Source organism: Chenopodium album, chromosome 3 (assembly GCF_948465745.1).
Source record: "Chenopodium album chromosome 3, dcCheAlbu1.1, whole genome shotgun sequence".
NCBI lineage: Eukaryota > Viridiplantae > Streptophyta > Magnoliopsida > Caryophyllales > Amaranthaceae > Chenopodium > Chenopodium album.
The window spans coordinates 48,070,573-48,094,819 of record NC_137836.1 but is presented as its reverse complement, the minus strand read 5'-3'; the positions used below and the strand labels follow the sequence as shown (position 1 = coordinate 48,094,819).

The 24,247-nt window shown below is 35.6% G+C and overlaps 2 long non-coding RNA genes across 2 annotated transcripts; both read left to right on the top strand.

Moving 5' to 3' along the window:
• The first annotated feature begins 12,494 nt into the window (after positions 1-12,494).
• On the top strand, positions 12,495-18,135 carry LOC145613828 (uncharacterized). The gene is made up of 2 exons (XR_014107017.1): positions 12,495-12,987; positions 17,152-18,135. It is a non-coding gene; the product is annotated as an uncharacterized LOC145613828 (long non-coding RNA).
• A 1,255-nt stretch (positions 18,136-19,390) lies between these two features.
• Positions 19,391-23,498, top strand: LOC145613823 (uncharacterized). The gene is made up of 4 exons (XR_014107016.1): positions 19,391-20,022; positions 20,402-20,460; positions 20,580-20,760; positions 23,171-23,498. It is a non-coding gene; the product is annotated as an uncharacterized LOC145613823 (long non-coding RNA).
• The last annotated feature ends 749 nt before the right edge of the window (positions 23,499-24,247 follow it).

Sequence of the window (24,247 nt, the reverse complement as noted above, 5' to 3'; positions counted from 1 at the left end):
GATCAATGTTTTCACCAGCCGGTCAGTGATTGCTATTTTTTCTCTTTCTTCACCTCCACCAGTAGAGGTGCCTTACTTTTCTTCCCAGCTGCTGATGGGGCAGGCGCTGGGTCGGCATCCTTGACATTGTCAAGGTCTATTGGTTCCTGGCCGCCTGGGGCCACAGTGTCTCTGACGGCTGAGAGATAGCACTCTCGGGCCGTCTTCTGATCCCCATTAAGGGAACCAACATTGCCGTCATCCCTCTCATACTTGATGAGCATGAGAGACGGGATGATTACTGCCTTGGCTACGTTGAGGGTTGGCCGGCCAAGGATAATGTTGTAGGCGGTCAACTCCTCAACGACCAAGAATCTGACGACAATATGTCGTCCTTGGCCTTTCTCTCCTAGTCGGATGGGTAAGTCAATTCTTCCGGCTAGGTAGACCATCCCACCCCCAAAACCAACCAAGGGGTGGGTGACCAGATGCATGCTGCTGACGTTGTATTTTAGCTTTTGCAGGCACCGGAGGCTGATGATGTCTGATGAGCTGCCGGTGTCAATAACGATTCTTCCAACCAGCTGGTTGGCAACCTTACATTCAATGACGACCGGGAAGGAGGTGCTTGCAGACGCCTGCTCATCATCATCCTTGTCCATCTTTCGAAGATGGCTCTTGGTGCCCCGGATGGTAGGGCCACCACAGGAGAACCCGCCTGCTATTGTGTAGACCGGCTCCTTGTCGGTATCCGAGCTACTAGCAGGCTAGGGGATAGTCTTGGATGACTGACCCTTGTTCTTCTTCTTTGCCCCGGCTGGGGACTTAGAAATGTAAGACTTCAACATCCCCTTGTCAGCCAGACGGTCCAACGCCCGTTGTAGGATGAAGGAGTCGTTGGTGTCGTGGCCAACCTCCTCATGGTATTGACAGAATTTGTTCATTTTCCTTGATTGAATGGAACTTTTCATTGGATTCGGCTTCTCTAGGGACAGCCGGTCCTTGATTTCCATGAGGATGGAGTTGCAGTCCTTGTTAAACTCGTACTTAGGAACGTACGGTTTAAACTCTTTCTTTTTCTTCTGGGACGGCTGGTCAGAGTCATTAACCGCCCAGATTTCTTTTCTTTTCTTACTCTCTTCTTTATTTTTGGCCGGCTGAGCAGACCGGCTGTCTTTCTGCTTGTCGGACTTCTTGGAGTTCGGCTGGTTACCAGGCGAGCAGAGGTCAGTAGCTTGAATGTAGCTTTCCGCCTCCCTCAGAGCCGCCTGTAAGGTGAAAGCCCCTTTTATGACTAGGTCGAACTTAAAGGTCGAACCGTCTCTCAGACCCTTAAAGAAGTCTGTAAAAGCTACCTCGTCAGACAGTCCTTGGATCTGAATTCTGATCAGATTGAACCGCCTGACATAGGAGCGCAACCCCTCTCTCTCCCCCTGCTTAACAGTGCTCAAATCAAGGCTTGTTTTCTTAGTAGGGATGTTCATTGAAAGTTGGAAGCAAACAGGAAGGCGAGCTTCCTGAAATTGTCAATGGACCCGGCTGGCAAGTTGCCAAACCATTGTTGGGCAATGCCCTTCAATGTAGCCGGGAAGCATCGACACCAGGTGGCGTCGTCCAACCCCTGTAGGTACATGAGGTTGGTGTATGCCATAAGGTGGTCTTCCGGGTTGGTGGTACTATCAAAGGTCCCCACCAATACATTCTTAACCTTGGCCGGCTGTGCCGCCTCGGTTATCTCCCGGGTGAACGCAGAAGGTTGTTCACCCAGGCGTAGCAGACGGAGCTGCCAGTCCAGTGGCTGGACATTTTGATATGCCGCCTGACCCCCGAAGAGGGCCGGTTGCATGAAATGAGGGGGATACTGACCGTAAACCTGAGTAGGTACATACGGCACAGTTCCAATCATCTGAGGACCAGAATAGACGGTATTACCACCCGTCTGCCTCTCATGCAGGGAGAGAGCATTCCCTGCAGAAGAATTGTTGAAGCTGTCAGGGAAGTTCGACGTTGAAGCCGACTCAGACAGCTGTTGATTTCTCTTCCGGTTGATTATTTCCCGGGCATTAAGAGATGACTTTTTACTTCCCACCGGCTGCTGAGTCCGGCGGGTGTTATTGTTATTCCTCTTAGGAAGAAGAATCTTGGACCAATCAATGGTCCCGGCTGCCTTCTCCTTTGGATGGGGAGTTGGCTGCCGATCTTTGACTGACTTCCCCTTTTCCAGAGGAGCCTTCTTGGCCGACTGACCTCTGCTTGGGCCAGCCCGGCTCTGGGTGATCAGCTCTTTAATCTCACCCTTGAAACTTGTCATGAACCTCATGAGTTTGTCTCGGGTGACAGGTGCTGATCCTGAGGCCGTATGGGTTTCCCCTTTCGGCTGCCCAAGGGGTCGGCTTGTACCCGCCTGGGAGGCACCCCGCTCCAGAGTGTCTCTGGGCCGGATGCGCTTGATTCTGAGAGATCCGTCATCGGCTGTAAAGGTTTCGACCTAAGGATCTTCATCCTCATGGTCTGTAAAGACTTCTGGGTCATTACTCAGACGGTTAGGGGGTGGTACAGACTCTTGAACCATCTTCGAGGTACTCTCCCCACAGACGGCGCCAAATGTTTTGGGTGTTTTAGTCCCTTGGGAGAGTTACAACACGAAGACTGATCCGGCGTGAGCTGTACCTGCAAAACAAACGGAGACTCCGGGTGGTTGGAGCTTCGCCTCCGACGGTCAAGTTAGTAACTTGAAAAGGAAAAGAGAATGGAAATTTAGGTGGGTATCTGCTCGGATTCCAAGCTCAGGTCTTTCTCTGATGTGAGAGAATGCAGGTGTAATAAATGGTAAAACGTGCCCTCAAAAAGAGGGACATCTCCCTATTTATAGGGTCTTTGGGATTTGTGCCCCTGATTAGGTTACTGAACCCTAATCATTGGTGGGTTGCGCCGCTTTGCGGCTTTCTCGGGATTTGGGCCTGAAGGCCGCCTTTTTCCCTTAATTTCTGGAGTGACACGTGTCAGACAGAGATTGGTCCACTTTGGGCCAACCTGAAGCTGACACGTGTCGTCCTCTGGTTGGACCACGTGGCGGGGTAAAATTACCCTAAACAATTTGGGCATGGGTAAACTTATGATTCGTGCTAATTATCCCTTGAACTCTACTTGGGAGAAGGGCATGAACGAGGTTTATGAGTTTTCCTAAAACTCATTGGCGACTCCTGCTTGTTTTTTTACAAAAAAGCGTGATGAGAGTATCATTTCAAATTGAAGGTCTCCCAAACAGTCAGGAATTCAAATCATAATACACCATAACAAGTGTATAGTCCTAGGCTTTTAAAGGGCCATGTCACTACAACACAATAAAGCAAAGGTAACAGTGAAAAATAATTGCCTATTATTAAAAAAGTGTTGCCTTGTACCTAAGGCAACACATATGAGGCGTAGTTTATGCCCTCGTTGTCTATTCCTAAGGCAACACATTTTAGTACAAAGACAACAGTTTTAAAAGTCAAGGTAAAATGATAGCTAAGGCAACAATTTTACAAAGGCAACAAAAGAAAATTGTTGCCATCTTAGGAGACAATTTAAAATTATCACCTTATGTTTTGATATGCAACAATATGTTCACTAGTTGTATTATCTAGTAATAATATAAAAGCGTTGCCAAATATTTTAAAGACAACGTTTAGAAAACTGTTATATAATGAATACTAAAATGATTCCGCATTTTTTTTTCTATTAATATTTACTACATTATGTTGAATGAATGGAAATGCATCATATTCTTGTGAATTAGTTATATTAGAAAAATGTTGAACATTAAAACATGTAATAAGCATTTAATTAGGAAATCCTAAACTTATAAAATTAATGAGTAAAAAAAAAGTTAAAGGAATATCCAAATGTTTACAACATCAAATCCTATCTAAATAAACTACTGTTTCATAATATTACTCTAGCTAATAAATAAAATAAAATAATTGTGTCAGAGCGAGAAATAACATTAAAAAGTTTAGAGCAACTTCAAATTGAACTATGATGTCACATTCTTCTTCATCTTACTCGTTGCCTTCTTCATCTTTTTCTTGTTCATCCTCCATACGATTCACTCCCTGTAAAAACAAATTTAAAAACAAAACAAAACAAAACAAAAGCCTTGTAAAATTTTCTAACTTAATAATATCGCACAAATGCAACAAAAAAAAATGAAAACCTTAGCCACTTATCTACCTCTACTTGTGTAGTAAAGAAATTAAAAGGTTTTTACTTGGATGTAGAAGTCGAAGAATGAAGTCGAAGCATTTCTGCAGTATTATCATCCTTATCAAATTGACTATCAAGAAATAAAGAGCCAAACATGCTTAGATCAAAAGACATTTGAGGATTTTGTTGTTGAAGTTGAGAAATGATGGAGCTAAGACCATTTGCTATCTCCTTTCTATCTTGTTGCCTTTTGCCCTCATAATATTTTTGTAAAGCTTGAACCTCTAGAGCATGCTTCTCTTCAACATCCTTCATCAAAGCCTTCTGCTTTAATTGAGTTGATGAAACACCTCTTCCATGAAAATTTAATCGAGACTTTTTCTTGTTATCAGAACCAATAATAGTTGAAATCACACTTTCAACCTCCTTTTCAGAATCTAATTTCTCAAGTTCATTCTAGATTTAAAAAGATAAAAAATAATAATATTGACAAAATTTAATGCAAAAAAAATTAATATAAAATGAGAATAAATTTTACCATCAATATAATTTTTCCCTTAGGTCACCAGGCTTTCGCTTTGTTAGCTTTTCCTTGCGTGTTGCTATGAACATTTGAGCTACACTAGGATTTTATGTTGTCTTATTATCCTTTTTCTATACAAGAGTGATGAGTGTAAATCATTTTAATGAAGAAAATAAAACCAATGAGAAAAGAAAACAAACAAACACAAAATAAACAAACTCACCCACTTATATCGAACCCTAGCAAAACTCTTTGATCCTGAAGTATGCATAATGTTCCTTTCCTTTCCAACTAATCGATTTGCTTTATTTTGCATACATCGTTCCTGAAAAATAAAGACGGTGAACTAAATAAATAACCTAGCTTTTTCTTTATAAAAGAAATATACATTCCGTTATAAAGGGGAGAAATATAAAACTTGTATAAATGTAAATACCTCATATTTGTCATCATTCCAAATCTTTAACAAGTCCTGGAACTTTTTTTTTGGGACTCATTTTGGTCGTTTGATCATCCTTATTTTATCATTGTCATATTTATGAAAGTGTACTCTTTTCAAATAACATTTATACCTTCTCCAAGCAGCGCCAATGGTTTGCAAAACCCATTTTTTGGCCTCAATTGAGACAACATAATGTTTCTAGAACAATTAATAAAAAAAAAAGAGTAGGTTATACCAAATTGATCAAATTGGCAATGTTAAACAACTCACTGCCACTTAATTAAGCTAATCACAAATCAAGAACATAAGAAAATAACTCACTGAAAGTCTAAACCTATTTTACCACTTAGAAAACATGTCACTGAGCATAAAACGCAGCAGGCAGCCAAGCAGAACACCATGTTGGCTCGCAACTGCTCTGCCCGCCGCATCAGATCAACAACAACAATAATGACAGTAGGGTATTCAATTTTTTTTACATAAGATATGTCAATCAAGAAAGTTTAATATGACATGATAGCAAGGACCATATAGGACAAGTTAAGCAATTATTATAAAACATTTCTATCATATTTATTTAAATGAATAAGTAACTCACTAAGACATAATCCCAAAGTTCTTCTTTCTTCTCGTTCCTTAGTATGGGCCAATTCTTCAAAGTCAATGGTAAGACATTTTCTTTTCAAGCTATTGTTCCTAAGAAGCTATTGAACTCATTGCATGTTTTGTCATCAGGACCAACAGGTTGTCCATGTTCATTCAAGGTAATTTCCAAGCGTTCTTCTTCGCTGCATCCATGGACTTTGTAGCACATAGTGGGTCCTCTTCTAGGCTTATCCTCTTCAGCTAACATGAGCAAAGAAATTCAAAACTTAAAACAAATAATGAATGATCATGCATGCAGGTAAAGATTTTTAAATACAAAAATGAAAGATAGCTTGCCATTTTATTTATCATTCTTGTCATTATTTAAGTGTTCAACTTCTAATCCGAGCATTTCAACCGGTTCTTGTGATGTATGATTAGCGGTTGATGAGCCACCATGTGAAGAACCCAAATCAACATTCTGCCGACATTTTTCCAAAGCTGTTGTCACTGCCTTTCGAGTTAGAGCCTTCATTTTGCGAATCTGCAATTAGGAACAAACATGGAAAACATAAAGAGATACAATACTCTAATATATGTATGTACAAACGTTATACAATAAAACATAACGTTAAATAAAAAAAAAAGTTACACACTATAGCTCTTGTTAAATATATAAGCAATTGTTTTTTGAAAACAATTTATAAGCAATTAAATGATCATAGACCACACATGCATAAGAGCATTTATAAGCAATTAAACATAATGTCTAACTAAGCATGTGCTTCAGGTAGCCTTGGGAATTGTGTTCTTTAGTGTTTCAGACACCATATTGATATAAGAGGCCACATTTGAGCTGAACTTTAGGTATATGAGCATACAAGGAAAATGTGATGGACCAAAAATGATGGGTCACCACAGCTCAAGCCCAAACCTGTATTGTAAAATCAGGGAAGGGGAAAACCACAGCGGCACAAGGGAACAAATAAAATTAATTAATTGCTAACGAATGAAGGACAGGGGAAGAGGGAAGTCTGTAGGAAAGGGGAACAAAACTCACTAGTGGAGCAGTAAATTTGGAGCAACATGTCAGAGTAGCTGGAGACAAGACAAAGTGAATTAAGGCAGCCTCTTCTGTATTAGACAGAAGCCTTGTATATATAAGACAAAATATAGCAGCACATTCTCAGTTTAATACCCACATTCTCAATTTTAAACCCACATATATATAGCAGCACATCACATTTTGATGCATACAAAAATTACATTTGCAAAGAACAGAGATATGCTTATTTATAAATATATAGCATAAAAACAACTACCTTCCATTGAATAGAATTGGACTTTTCTCTACTCTTAGACTGTGGAACGGGTAACTCTTCATCGGTGGAATCAAGCTCATGCTCCATATCTTGGTTAGGCCTATAAAGCTCATCATCTCCCGAAACCTTTTTCTTTTTATTCTTACTTTGATTGCCTCTATTATTTTGAACTTGCGCCATCAGTGACTTAGCCTGTTCCTTCAAACCTAATTCTTGCATTCTCGTTAAATTTTTTTTAATCATTTCCATTCTCAGCCTATCATATTCTGCCATTCTTGGTTCACGAGTTTGATGCTCATCACCTGAACCCCTTATAGCTCCAAGCTTAGTGGATTTTTTCTTTGTCATACTTGGAGCTAATTGATTTTGAAAATGAATCCAATTTATACAGAAGAAAAAAAAATTATATATATATATATATATATATATATATATATATATATATATATATATATGCACTCATAAAGCAAACTTGTACAAATAAAGAGTAAGGACTATACAACCAAACAATAGCTATATGCATATTGACCAACGTAAAAAAAATGGGATAAAAAAAACATGAATATCAAATTCCAATTTCAGTTCAGAATCAATTAAGAAATCGTTGAAGAAATAATGTAGTTTCGGTAATGAGAGAAAGATGATGTAAAACACCTAATATCCATACCACAGTTACAGCTTTACACCAAGAGTAATCATATAAAGGGAAGGCCCAAGAGGAAAAGCACAAACAGCACACTCTGCAGGGCCAACAGGGAATTAAAGCACAACAGGACAAATGTAACTAATTCTTTACTCAAGGAGGGAGCCGAGCAAGGTGAAATTGGAGTTGCAGAGCTGATTCTTCAATAAAATAGTGACAAAACCTTTAATGTTAGGTTCACTTATAAACTTGTAAGCTTGAGTATATATAGAATTAAGGCAGTATTAGTCATTATGTTTGCATTGTGAGGAATTTTGTTAAAGAGATAGGTAACTGGAAGTTACCCATCGTTGAGATTGATTGCCTAAGTTGTCAAGGATCCCTTCTTGCCAGAGTTAATAAAAAATACTCACGCTTTATTTTTTCTTACATTGTTATTACAAGTTTAATTTGGTCTTCAAATATCAGTCTATACCAAATGACACACAGCGACTCCATAAAAAAATATATATTGATGCTTCACAAGCAAATTTCGGCAACACAGGCCTTAGCTTGAATCCCCTAACATAGTTCAATCATTTAAAAAAAGGGATGTGTTGTGACCTTGAGATATAATTAACACATCTCAACCATACCTTGTTGCTTTTGAAAGGCCATCATAAAGGGACAATTCTATCATAAAGTACTTTATTAGTCTCAAGCAATTTAGCATAAAGTTGAATACATTGGAAGCACGTTTACTAATAACAAATTGCCTACCATTCAGCACACCCTAACTCAGTAACTCCTATTATTAACACACACCTAGATTTCCCTCTTTCTGCACAAGGAGTATAAAAAGTAGTCTATATGTCAATAATTTAACACATACACAAATCAAGCACCTAAGTTTAGCAATTGGTTGGGTATACTGTAGATAATTTAAAGTCTTTTCTTTAGTCTCTACTCTCCAATTGGATTTAGATGACCTAAGCAAGGAGATAATTGCAAGTCAAAGCAATTGACTAGTGTTAAATTGATAACAAGAAGTCATATACTGAGTATTTTGTATAAACTGATTGAAACCCAAATCCAAAATCTTTCAAAAAGAAAAAACCCACCACAATTATTTGTATCATCAACTAATTACAATTATATATATACCCACATCCTTAACAAATGCATGATCACCGCAAGCAACAACCAGAAGTTAAATAATTTTTAGTAATTCAATCAAGCATAAAGCTAACCCAGAAACATAACCAACAAAAAAAAATACGACATAATTAAGATAACCTAGAAGATATGTACATCTAAAAATCCGATCCAACATCAAATCAAGCAGTTAAAAATATTAAATTCACTTGAGAGATAAAAGGGGCAATGGTAACTTACAAATGAAATTCAGAAAACAATGACAACTTTGCCGGCATCAAACCCAACTAGCCAATCATAAAAGCAAAGGAAGCAGTGTGAGTAGAGAGTAATGCAACTAGTTAATTACAAAACAGATACTTTATACTCTTAATTAACTCTCACCTGAGTAGAACGAAAGGAGGTGCGTAACCGATTGATGGATATGATGATTTTAAGGTGATGAATGTGTTGTATAATGAGATCAACAACTGAAAAGTGGAGTAACTGCTGATTCATAATGAAAAAAATTTGGAGCCAAAAACAATTCACCATTTCGCGGGTTTAGAGAAGAAATCGGGGTTGAGGAGTTGACGAGTTTAGCTGTTGAGGATGATTATGGTTTTTTTTTTTTTTTTTTTTTTTTTTTTTTTTTTTTTTTTGGAAATAAATGTGGAGTATTATAAATTTAAAATTCTAATTATGTGAAGATATGAGGGATTGAGGGAGTATTGGATATTAGGACTTAGGAGTTTAGGACCGACTCTGGTTCTTCACTTTTCTTCTTCTTTAATTTTTTTTTATTAGTTTTTGTTTTTTTTTAAGTTTGGTTGAAAGATGATTCTTCATTTCTTTGTAGCTTATTTGGGAAATTGGGAATAAACTATGGGATCTTACTTGGGTAGTTGGGTGGAATTAAAAAATATCTTAATGAAAACAATGTTGTAATGTGATACGACAAATAAATTAATATGGCTAAAAGTTACTCCGTAGTTGTAACTTGCTAATTTGTGGATGGTAATTAATTAAATATTAAATATTATCTTTTAATATTAGGAATTTTATCTAAATATATAAAAAAATTTAGCTCATAAATACAAAAAAAAAAAAAAAAAAAAAAAAATAAAACAATCAAACAAATCGTGCATCGCACGGGCTTCATCTAGTATAAATAAAATGTTGTCTATGTTCTAATGATAAATTTACTCTCTATAAACTGATAAAAATTAAAGGTTTGTAAGTAAAAGTAACTATAATATCCATATAAAACATAATTTAATGGCAATTTACATTAAAATCTTATCGGCTTCAAAGTTACCCAAGAAATTAAAAGTTATCCAAAATTGGCAAAATAGTTACCGTACCGAACTATTTCAAGTTACTCTAAAGCATGTTTAATTTTATCTAAGCTTAAGTAATAAATATGAACACAATAAAGTCTTGTTTGTAATAATTTTTAATGAAGTTTTATACAAATGTAATATTGAATCGAAATCAGCAAAGTTGTAATCAAGGAGATCCAAAGTCAACCGATATGAAATAGACCCAACCAAACCTGTTTTGAACCTAATACTCCAATTTGAGCATCAATACGAAGTTAATGGCTTTGCTCAAACCTGACATGGACCCGATAGCTACCGCCCAACTCAAAATTGATCCGACCAAACCGAGGTGGTTTAAAAGGGTAACCTTGACCATTATGACAATCTATTAATATTAATTATACAAATGTAAAAGTCAACTTATTATATAGAATAAAAAGAATCATATAGTGAGATTAACCATTAATTTTTATACACATGTGAAATTCAAATTGTTTATTATGTTAATAAGTTTTATAAAAATGTTAAAGTTAAATTGTTTTATTATGTTAATAAGTCTTGTGCCGATTTCACCAAATTTAATCTCAACTAATTCTAGTTTGACAATCATGAATTTAACCCGGCTCAACATCGACCTATACAGATATGAGATATCTGATGTAATCCAAACTATTTTAAGCCGATTTGATGTTAGCCCAACTTGTTTTCGAACATAACAAGTTGAATTGACACAACTTATCTAATCTAAATGGTTCAGGTTAATTAAAATGGTAACTTTGACTCCTTATGATCCAATCACTAAATGATATGATCAACTCGTAATTGAATTGAAACTATATAACCAGTTGATACCAATCATGTTCTTATATAATCGATACAACAGCGAAACTTGACACACATGCATTACTTTGAAATTAGATAAACTTGATTTTATATTGGTAAACAATATTAATAACAAGAGATTATAAAACTTTAGTATAACGGAGTAATACCTATTTAAGACTATATTCCATGATAAAATTTTATTTTTACACGTTACTAAAAAACGATGGTCAAAATTAGCATACAAATAGTGAAAAAAGTCAAACATGTCATCTTTACTCAATAGATATTGACTGAAAATTGACATATCTAACCCAAGATGAATGAGGTGGATCAAAATGGTAACCACAACTAAGGCTATGGTTCCATCCCGCCTTAAGAGGAATTTGACTCATTATGACTCGATCCGTAATTGGTCAGCCCATAATTGATAAAGTATTTCAAGTTGACAACTCTACCTATAACTAATAGTCAAATTCTCATTCATCTAACCATCACTAATCATACTTTATTTTAGAAAATACACTTAGAATACATTTTTTATTTTGACACAACATATGAAGTATTATAATTGATAATAACATACTATGTATAAAGTTTAAGCTCATGATTATCTCTTTCAATTAATCTAATCATGATTTAATAATTGTATGTTCCCCTCACAAAATACTTCATACTATATTATTATTATTATTATTATTATTATTATTATTATTATTATAAAAAAAAACAAAACGTACAGAGTCAATCAATTTACAAGAAATTGGTAGGGAGCCGAGATACAATCTGGGCCCCCACCCCTCTAGCTATAGCGAACCCGATCCTGCTGAAGATGTGAGCAGCTGCACGAGCACCAATATCCTGAGTCTTAGCGAACGCCTGAACCCGCTTCAGCAACGCAATAGAATCCTTCTCTAATTCCCCCAACGAAGAAAAGGAGAAAGGAAGAAAACCATAGCCAATAGCCCTGCAACGCGCCCCATACTTGTCCCGCTTCCGCTGAGCCGCCGCCGACACAACACGACCAGGAACGAAGTCAGACAACCCCGATTGTGTCAAAGGTGAAGACCCCGTCAAATCAACACATACATCAAGGCCTCTATCCCAGGAATAAAGCAGCACATCTGCAGGTCGTAGAGCCCCGTCGTTTCCTCCAATCAACCCAATGTTAACCTCCTTTCGAGCAGAGATTCCAGACCGAATACAAATATCAACAAGGGTGTCACGAACAACATTGTGCCGATGTTTAATACCCACCATCCCAGCACAAGACACTGCATGATCCCCATAAATATCCCCGTCAAAAACCCTAGAGCAAGCAGAACACGGTGTTGAAACGGAGAACAAAGGAACACCTAACCGGTAGCAAAGAACACTACGGTAAGTCTTATTATTATTATTATTATTATTATTATTATTATTATTATTATTATTATTATTATTATTATTATCATCAAAGATTGGTTGGATTAATGCTTTTAAGTAGGAAATTTTTGGATTTAGCATCTCTTGATTTAGGGTGCATTTTATTCACCTGATTTTTACTTATCTGAACTTATCCAAACTTATTACTTGAACCTGATCTAAACTTATTTTTGAAAGCAAATATAGCAGTGTTCTTATATAAACAAAGCAAGGCCTTAATACTCAGTAAAATATAGCAGTGTTTTTTTTTAAAGTAAATATAGCAGTATTCTTATATAAAAAGAAAAAGAGAATTTCAAAAAAAAAAAAAAAAAAAAACACAAACTCAAATAATTTGTTAGTAGGTGGCAGGCACACAAAATCAAACAAATCCATAACAAACTTCCCACAAAATCTAGCACCGTTCTAACTTTTCATTAAAAAAAAAATTGTTAATCATATTTCCCAAAAAATCGAACAAACCCCAATTACGAAATCAAAAGATTGTCTCTGTGCTAAAATTAGATTTTGATTGCTGTTTTCTGGTATCAAATTGCAATTTATTGGAGTAGATTGTTTGGTATCATCTTGCCTGGAGTAGATTGAAGATAGAAGCTTGTGGATTGAGGAAAAAACAAAGACAAGTAAGTTTGGCAACTCGACTCAACTAGTTATTTTAATTTCATAGTATGTCAGGCTAAGTCTTAGTAGGTTTGAAAAGTTAGGGAATTTTAATTATTTTTCATCAAATTAGATAAGTATGTTTATTATTTAATTGGTTTGATAATCTAAATTAATAAAGAAGACAAACAATCTTATAGTGGGATAGCATAGGTAGATGATCGTTAAATGTTGACCACCTCTAGGTGATGGCTCTATATAATATTGCGTTCTTGATTTATAATGTGATGTATGGATAATATAATTTCTAAATTCTATTTTTCATTAGGTGCTTGTTGCAGTTCTCTTTGGTTGTATTGGATGTAAAATAGAATCTAATGTTTAATGACTATAATCTTATATGTATATACTAGGTTAAGTCCCGTGCCAGACACGGTTATAATTAAACTTTACAACAAAAATTATAATAAATGATTTTTAATTATTTATTTTTATTTTTGAGGGGAATAAAGAATGGTTGTTAATTTAACAATTTATCAAAAAAAAATATTTGTGACAAAATAACTTGAATTTTAATTTATACCAAATGCGTAAAGGTTATTGTTTTGAATTTTATAAAAAATAATTTATTAATAGAAATTTAGAAACTATTGGGTTTTATATAAGAAAACGAAAATATAAGCTTAGGTTAGTACCCGTATATGTCTTCAAAAAAAAAAGGGAAAAAAAATAAAAGGCTAGTACCCGTATACGAACTCATATACATTTGTCCTTATATTTTTGTTGACACACTTTGACCGGCATTAAATGAAAATTTAGTTGATTTATATTACTTTAGGATAATTAGTATTCCATAATCAACTTTTTTAAAATGTATTTATAGTGAGTAGTAGCGGTTTTTATTTTAATTTTAATAATCACATTGCATAACGATTAATGTCAAATGATTAATGTTGGAGCTTGGAGGAAAAAATTGATACTCCTTAATATTTAATACCTTATTTTTAATCTATGTTTGTATACTTGTAACTAAAAGATTAATAGTATATAGAATATATGTTAAAAAAAATATTAATTGAGTATGATTGGATTAGATATGTTGTCAAAATAGAAATAAGTATTATTGTAGCTTATAAAATGGAAGTCATTAAAATTTGGTAAAAAAAAAAAAAAGAAAAGTGCAAAAAGGAGGAAAAATTATTAATGACATCGTGACAAATGTCATCTTAGGTTCGCTTTTAGTATAGGTTAATTGATGGGAGGGTTAAGTGCTTGTTACCATTCTCTTTGGCCCTATCTCTTTTAGGGTGTGAATCAATTGTGGTATTGTGACATTTGTGACCTTTAATTGTAGAGAGTTGAAATTGAATATGCATTTTTATTTGCTGAAAGTTTGTCTTCTTATTTTGTTTTAGCCAGTCTAAGAAATCATGTCAATATTTATGTCTTAGTTTATTACCTTTGTTGTTGATCCTCCACATAACTTCTTATGTTATAGAGTATTATAATGGCAAACATCAACAAAGATTGGATTGATGCACCCCAAAGTGTCGAAGAATATATCAAAGGTGTTGAGAATTTTCTAGGTTTTGCATTTCTAAATTCAACCATTGACATAGAGGAAGATGACAAACCGGAAATTTTATGCCCATGTATGAAGTGTGTTAACAGATTTTGGTTCCCAAGGGAGGAGATTTTCAGTCACCTAATTGCTAACAGATTTAACAAGAGGTATAAAGTGTGGAACTTTCATGGCGAAGGATTTACAACAGGGTCTTCTTCAAGGGAAGATGGGCATCAGTGTGATAATCAAAACACATTAGACAATATGGACGAGATGATTAATGATATTTTCAGAGATTTTATAGGAGGTTCAAGTTCTGATGCAGAAGAACTTTGGAAGGGTCCAGATGAGAGTGCTAAAAAGTTTTATAAGTTAGAGGATGCACGGGAGGAATTATATCCAAGCTGTAAAATTTTTTTTGTGCTTTCATACACAGTGCGACTCTATCTACTTAAATGTCTTAACGGGTGGAGCAATTCTTCTTTTGATAAGTTGACGAAGCTTCAATGTGATGCCTTTCCATTTGCAAAGCTTCCTACTTCTTTTCATCATGCTAAAAAAATGGAGAAGAACCTTGGACTTAATTACAAACGAATTGATGCGTGTCCTAATGATTGTATGTTGTATTGGAAAGAACGTGAAAATGACAAGTCTTTCCATGTTTGTAAAGCTTCTCGATGGAAGTTAAATGAGAAGCAAAAAGAGGAAGGTGCATTGCATGATGAAGGAGTTCCTGCAAAATTTCTGCGTTACTTTCCTCTGAAACCTCGTCTACAAAGGTTGTTTATGTGCTCTAAGACGGTTGAACTCATGACATGGCATGAAACTGATCGCAAGAAAGATGACAAATTAAGGCACCCTGCTGATGGACAAGCTTGGAAAGATTTCGATGCTGCACATCCACAATTTGCAAGTGATTTTCAAAATGTGAGGCTAGGTCTTACTACTGATGGTTTCAACCCATTGAGAACTATGAGTGTGTCATATAGTATTTGGCTTGTTGTTTTATCCATTTATAATTTGCCTCCGTGGTTATATAATAAGTCCAAGTACAATATCAGGTCTTTTATTATACCTGGCCCTCCTTCTCCAGGTTATGATATTGATGTTTACTTGCAACCATTAATCGAGGAATTAAAGGAGTTATGGGAAGTTGGAGTTGACACATATGGTGCTGTGAAAGATGAAACATTTTCTTTAAAGGCAGCCTTGTTGTGGACAATCAGTGACTTCCCTGCATATGAAATGTTGTCCGGATGGAGCACCAAAGGAGAATTTGCCTGCCCAAATTGCAATCATAAGACTTTGTCCAAATACTTGAAGTATAGCGGGAAGATGTGTTACATGGGACATCATAGATCTTTGAAAGAAAATCATCATTGGCGTCGTAATAAGAGAGCTTTTGATGGTAATGTAGAGACAAGGCCTCCTCCTCCTACTAGATTCTCAGGCTCTGAGGTATTAAAGGATTTAGAAGGGTTTGAAAATAAGTTTGGGAAAACTCAAAAGAAGGGTCGAAAGAAATTTCCTTGGAAGAAGAAATCAATTTTCTTTGAGCTTCCATATTGGGAAACTAATACCTTGCGTCATAATCTTAATGTTATGCACATTGAGAAAAATATTTGTGACAGTGTGCTCGGTACTTTGCTTGATATCCCAGGAAAGACTAAGGACCATGTGGTATCCCGCTTTGATTTACAAGATATGGGTATAAGAAATGAACTCCATCCAAAGAGAACAAATAATAGAGGGAAGCGTTTATACTCCAAAGCCTGTTTTTCTTTATCTTCTAGTGAAAAAGCCTTGTTTTGCACTGTGATGAGATGTTTCCCGATGGTTGTGCATCAAACATATCCAGATGTGTCCAATCCAATGAGAGGAAGATTGTTGGTTACAAGAGCCATGATGCCCACTTTATGCTTCATTATTTGCTCCAAGTTGCGCTAAAGAATGTCTTGCCTAAGCAAGTAGCATCGACTTTGATTAGGCTAGGATCCTTTTTCAGGGGTTTATGTAGGAAAGTTCTAAAGCCTAAAGATCTTGATGATCTTGAATCTGAAATCATACAGATGCTTTGCCAACTTAAGAAGATATTCCCCCCAAGTTTCTTTGACATAATGATCCACCTTTCACTTCATCTTGTAGAGGAGGCAAGGCTTGGGGGCCTTGTTCAAGTTCGTTGGATGTATCCGAAAGAGCGGTATTTGGGTAAATTGAAGTCATATGTAAAAAATAGAAGTCGACCCGAAGGTTCCATTGTAGAGGCCTACTTGGAAGAAGAATGCCTTATTTTTTGTTTTCGGTATCTTCACGATGATTTTAGTTCAAAGTTGAATGGAGCACCTAGAAATGATGATGATACTGCATCCAATGAAGATGGAAGCCTTTTTCCTAATGTTGGACGTCCTTTAGGTGTAAAAAAGAAAAATAAAGGCAAAAAGGTTTCTTTAGATGAGGACACTTTGATGAAAGCTCATCGCTATGTACTCTTTAATTGTGATGAAATCAGTGATTACATAAGGTTCGTAATTATTTTTAAATTGGTATTATTTCATATTAACTATATTTAATCTTTATTGTTTATAATTGACTAATATTTAGTTACTTTGTGATATGTATGTAGTGAACATCAAGATTTTGTAAATCGTCAAAGAAGTCAAGGTAGACGGGTTAAGCGGAGTAGGTGGGCGAGAGCACAAGAGCACAGTCATGATATTGGAGCATTGTTCAAGGACCGTGTACGGGAACAAAATGTTTCCAAAGAAATCAAGGCTTTATCCCAAGGTCCTGACTATACTGTGAGAAGTTTTAAAGGGTACCTAATAAATGGTAACAAATTTCATACAATTGCACATGAGTCAAAAAGAAACACTCAATGTAGTGGAGTTAGTGTAACATCTTCAATGTCGAGTTTTGCAAGTTCTAGGGATCAAAATCCTGTTGTTGGGGCTGTAAAATATTATGGAGTGGTGGAGGATATCATTGAGTTAGATTATTCTGGTCATTTTAAAGTGGTCTTGTTTCGCTGTAAATGGTTTCAAGTGGAGCAAGATGAGTTTGGGCTAACATGTGTAAATTTTAAAAGGTTATGCTATACTAATGACCCTTTTGTGATGGCTAATCAAGTAAACCAAGTTTTTTATGTGAAAGATTCCAAAGAAAAGCATTTGCATTACGTTATGGAAACTATCCTTGGAGACTTCTTTGATATAAGTGAAGAATCAAATGGTGATGTTGGAGTTTCTTATTGGAATGAATTTGCTAGCGATGGTGTTCTCCCTAGGGCAACCGTTGAGGATGATTATGATGGTAGTTGGCTGAGAGAGGGACATGCCTTCCACTACTGTTGACGTTCCAGAATACATGTTGGATATGCGAGCAGAGCCTGAAATTGATGATTCTGATGATGAATTCGAGGACGATACTCTATGGGATTTCATGCAAGCAAGTGAAGATGAAGCTTAGGAAATATGATTGGTCCTTTCTAGTATTCTTCTTTTAGTTACTTTGGAGTAATAAAAGAGCAGGGATTTTAGCTTAAACATTTTTGGTTTTGTTTGACTGCAAAATTATCTGTTTTAATGACCAAAAGTTTGGTTTTTGTTTGGTTTTGCGATTATTTGATAATCTCTTGAAGCTTAATTTGTTTTTTTTTGGATTAGAATCAGCCAACTGCCCAAATATTAGACCAGATTATGAATGTCGTGAATCATATTAGTCAGCTTGGACTTTCAGAGAAGCGCTGAGTATGAAAAACCATAAGAAACTAGTCTTATTTTAATAATCTATTATTTAGTTTTATTTTGCATTGTTGTTATTTTGGTAATATATTTGTGATTGTGATATGTATGAGTTTTGTAGAATATATCAATGTGATTTGATAAGCTTACGAATAATGGAGGAGATATTAAGAATTTCCTAGCTGCCAGACAGCCGCAGCAGCAGGCAGCTGGTAGCCCTACCAGCAGGCAGTCAGAGCCGTTAGCAGTTGGCAGCCTGCATCTAGCAGCCAACTATCAGCCACTAGTAGGCAGTAGCAAGCCGCCAACCACTAGATGCAGCTAGCCGCCACAAGCAGGAAGTCATCAGCGGGCGTGCAGTCGCAGACTGTAGGTTGCAACAGCAACTTAGGTAAAAATATACTGAATTCTTGGTTTTTTTTTTTTCTTTTTGAAACAATTCTTGGGTTTTTATTATTGCAAAGTATTTGTTAAATTGGACTTTAGAATAAGAAGTGATAATGCACCTAGACTTGTATCTTTGTCAATCCTTCAAAATCAATGTCCAAACTAATAGTGTTGATGTACCTATAGTCCTATAGAATAGTATACACTCCTCAATTACCTCTTGAAGATTCATCCCACCATGCTGATACTTGTTATTGCCTGCAGCTTGTTGAATTTCTGTTAAATTGCATACATGAGTGTACCAATAGATCACCCTTTACTGCTTCTATAGCTTCCATTTTCTCCTTTCTCTTGTTGATGATTGCACATAGTGACCTGTGAATTTGATATTCTATGTTCTTAAATCTTCTATTCTTCTAAATCCTAATATAATCATTTATTTATCAACCATACAAAGAAATTATACTCGTATATTTTTTGAAAAAATGCTGCTTGCATTTGAGATACATCCCTACAATGCATTGATTTTGAATTATCTGGCGAATCACTTCTTTTTCAATGGTCAACATTTTTTAGTTGAGCAGCTGACAGAAACTGCCTTGGCTGTTACAAATCACGGACCAACTAAAGCTCATTCATACTACAACTTGGCTCAATCTAATCACATCAAGGTCTGAGAATATTTTCGATTATTTTAATGTCATTAAATGCGGAACTTCCTATATGTAGAGTATACAATTGACTAAGGCGAAAAAGATCTAGAGTGAACCCCTTTTCGCATATATTAATTCTATCCAGCTGTTCAATATTGTTTTTGTGCCACTCACTCGTTTTTTTTCTTCCTGCTTTCATTATCTGCTATCCACATCATTTTGAATTGTGATGTAAAATTGTAACTGATCATGCTTCTCCTGCTACAAGGTTTATGTATTTTGATAGCCTAATCTATCTTGTTGGCTCGCTATAATGTATTAGATAATATGAGTTAAAATTGTGTTTTTGTGATAATACATGAATATTTCTTATCTTTTATAAGAATCAGGTTATGGATTTTTCTTATTTCAGAATTACTGTTTTGATTCTTAGTGTGTCCTAATTTAATTGTATTAAAATATGAGATTTTTTTGTGAGAAATTAGATAATTAAGATTATGGTGTGCACAGGTAGTCGCTGTTTTTTTTTTAACTGCCAGAAGCAGTAAGCAGGCACCAGCTAGCAGGTAGGAGCCACCAGCAGGCAGCATCTGGCCGCCAGCCACAGGATGCAGCTAGCCGCCACCAGCAGGAAGTCGCCAGCTGCAGCTAGCCGCTAGCAGCCGACAGTCGACAGCCACATGCAGTCACAAGCTTCAGGCAGCAGAGACTCAGGTAAAAATATGCTGAATTCTTTCAGCTACTTTGTAAAATTTATGTCATGCTTAATCAAGCATTCTAGCTTAAGCAATTTTGGTTTTGTTTGATTGCAAAAGTTTTTGTTAAATTGGACTTTTGATTAAGAATTAGTTGAGAAAATTTTACTTTTTGGTGAACTCATGTTGGTAACTAAAATTAGACAATTGTAAGTATTAGTATTCTCACAGACATATAGTATATGTACCAGTTAGACACAAATATTATAAGATCTTGGGGATTTTGTGAATTTATTGATATTTTTACAACGTCCATGTCAGATTTTGGAATTATAACATTTGAGAATTAGATTTTGGGCTGAATATTGTCATACATATATTTTTGTTTTTGTAAGAAGCATTTCCATGTTATTCGGGTTGATGTGGAGAGGATATGAAGGCAAATGCAGCTGTGTAGGTAAAATACTGTTCTTCACTCCACCTTTTTCTACTTTCATATGGCATACAAAAAAGAAAAGAAAAATGGAGTATGAATTGCCTCTTTATGCTTTTAGTCTTATTTACTTGTTTTTGCAGGAACACTGACTTGCTGATCATGCTTACCTAGCTCTCTATGGGGAAGGGAAATCACATCCCAGAGTTGCTCCCTATGCTCGCTTTTACATTTGTTAACCTCACCTTGGGCTCCCTGTATATTGTGCTCCCCTCTAAGAGTTCTTTGCTGGGTACTCACTACCATCATCAAAGTTTTTAATAGGTAAATTTCTTCTTCTATACAAAGGTATTCGATTTTTTTTCATCGTCCTTGGAGTTAAAATGATCTTGGATAGGATGGTATACATACAACTTTATGGCAAAACCTTAAAGAATAATTACAGACTTGCACTGTTAGTCCTGTTATGAAGCTCACAATACTCTTTTATGACCAAGACTATGTTTGTCTGAACCATAAATTATATTACGACTCTTAAACAGATGAAGAGAGAGGATAAGACTGAGGTTGGCTTTGTTTATTTCGTTACATTTCTTGATGTGAGGTCCTCTATTTATTTCGTTACATTTCTTGATCATTACAGTTGTTGAGTATAGTTATGACTTACGAGGTCAGTCTAAAATTTTAGTACTAGTATTTTTTTTCAAAACAACCCCAAAGGGCGAGACTAATTCATTAAATCAACTTAAGCAAGTTTAATTACACGAGACGGAAAGGCATCATACCACAAACGATGACCATCCTCCCATGGTTGAAGGTGGGCCAATTCATGTGCAATTTTGTTCCCTCCTCTTCTCACAAAAGACCAGCAAACACTAGAAAAACTAGAACAAAAAACTAAATACTCGTATCATCTATGACTAAGATGAAAGAACTAGAGCCGCAAGACTTATTCTTATAAAACTTATACTTGCATACAATCACTTTCTAGCACCAAGTGACCAACCCCTGCATCCTTCGTCATTTGCAAACCAAACAACACTGCCTTGGCCTCAGCTATCGACGTCTCCCACTTATCGTTGGACTGAGAAACTCCACAAGCACGCACAATCCCTTCTGAATTTGGATTTAACAAATAAGATTGTGATTATAGTTTTGGGTGTGATTGTTTTCAGCTTGATGCTACATCGTTTGTTCAAGGGAATTATTATTTCTTTTATTGTTGTTATTGTGCAAGTGAGATTGGTAAGTTTCTGGAGTATTTGGTTTGAAGGAACCAATCTATTTTCAGTAATGTCGTAGTATCCCCCTTGGAAATTATCAAGGGGAAGCTAGATAGATTTTTCCTGTGAGAATAGATAGATTTACAATGATGAAGTGGTGTGAGACCATGATTAAACTATACATAGTTAGCTGTGAATCAAATCCTAATCATACGTAAGATGTACGCACTGAGAGGAAAGCTAGGGGGATTGGCCTTCCAAATAGCAATAAAAAAATACAATATTCAAGTATGATTCAAGCTACGTGATTCCGAATCAGATTATGATAATCCATCAGATGCTAGCTACTTGATTATGATAAACCAGAAGAATACAGTATTTGAGAAAGATTCAAGCTAGCTACTTGATTTTGAATCAGACTGTGAACACATTGACAGAGAATCTAGTGGGTTGATTTTTCCAAACACAATAAACAGAAAGAATCCTAAACCATTGAAGTCAGCAAATCCCTTGGCAAAAATGTATATTTGCAGCCTCACATTTCACAACAGCAGGATTTGTGGAAAGATTTTTGTACTAGTGATAAGTCTATTGTACAGACTTCGGCTTTTGATGAATTCTGTACTGAATATTTTTAATTTATAAAATCAACAAAACCAGCCCCAGGTTCTCGCAAGCTGTGCTCCAATGACCAGGAAATAAGTGGATAGGATGGTATACATACAACTTTATGGCAAAACCTTAAAGAATAATTACAGACTTGCACAGTTAGTCCTGTTATGAAGCTCACAATACTCTTTTATGACCAAGACTATGTTTGTCTGAACCATAAATTATATTACGACTCTTAAACAGATGAAGAGAGAGGATAAGACTGAGGTTGGCTTTGTTTATTTCGTTACATTTCTTGATGTGAGGTCCTCTATTTATTTCGTTACATTTCTTGATCATTACAGTTGTTGAGTATAGTTACGACTTACGAGGTCAGTCTAAAATTTTAGTACTAGTATTTTTTTTCAAAACAACCCCAAAGGGCGAGACTAATTCATTAAATCAACTTAAGCAAGTTCAATTACACGAGACGGAAAGGCATCATACCACAAACGATGACCATCCTCCCATGGTTGAAGGTGGGCCAATTCATGTGCAATTTTGTTCCCTCCTCTTCTCACAAAAGACCAGCAAACACTAGAAAAACTAGAACAAAAAACTAAATACTCGTATCATCTATGACTAAGATGAAAGAACTAAATAAGAACAAGAACTGACATGTCAAATTGTCTACAGACATTATAGAAAGGTATCTATAACCAAATTGTTTAGATATGTCACTCTGCTCATGTTACTAAACATTTTAAGCTTTGCGGTCATATATTTTAGTACCATGAAAATTCTCCTTTCTTTATTTCCTCCTAGAATTCAGTGAAAGTGCATGAAACACCACAACATTGTCGGTCATTTCTATTTGCACTTTAGGGAAGATGACCAATGCTTGATTTTGTTCTTGACAGGAAAGTGGAAATAGTTATAAGAAGTCTAAAAAGAAGGGTGCTATGAAGAAAAAGTGAAAGTTTCAAGCTGTTGTGCTAACAATGTAGAATACTAGAATTAGTCTTCTTTGTGATCGTTTCTTTTTTTTAAAAAAAGATAGACATGCTCTTGAGTATTTGATGTACTAATTACAGTCATTTTAGTCAGTATGCTAGTGAATAAAGATAAAAAATTACTCATATGTTGCAGTTTTGTATAATACTACAAGTTCTATTTTTTGTTGGTCAAAGTGTTAATTCATTTCCGAAAGCTACAAACATATCTATAGTCTGGAATGATTCTACTTCACTGCTATGTTAATTCAAGTTACTATGTGAAATTCTAAAGTCAAATACTCTCAATAAACTTGACTCATCATACCTTACTCATATTATTTGCACTTTTCCCATAAGACTCCAATCAATTACATAAGGCAATGGAAACACATGAAACAATCATTGTCTTTTATACCTCGAAACAACGTTTTTAAAATTGTTGGATAGGATACAATTTTATTGTTGTATTTTTGGACAACATTTGAAATAAATGTTGCCTTATTTTTTTTAAAAAAGGCTACATTCTACATATTGTTGTCTTACATTGTCTAAAGCAACACTTTTTAAACCGTTGCATTGTAGGTAGTATACATTGTTTAGGATCAAGGTAACAAACATGTTTTGTTGCCTTTTATAGTAAAAGGCAACATTTGTAAAATTGTTGCAATTTTGTGTGTTGCCTATTCTCATTTTTTTTGTAGTGTGTGCATCTAAGGAGAAGGATCCCTCTCCTTACAGTGGCGACTCCGCTGGGGATTAGAGGTTACAAGATAAGTTCGTATTTATGGTTTAAGGTTTCCAACACTAGGTTGCCTATGTATTGTAATGAGAATTAACTTGGATAATCTTTAGTTAGAGAGCGAGACTTAAACTCATAATATCTTCCTTTATTCACAAAAGTAAAAGCCAAACAAGCACATTGCATCATGCATAATCATAGCACACTTTAACCTTGGGGATCGGCTCATTGACTAGGGGTTGCCAACACTAGGGTTCCATCCC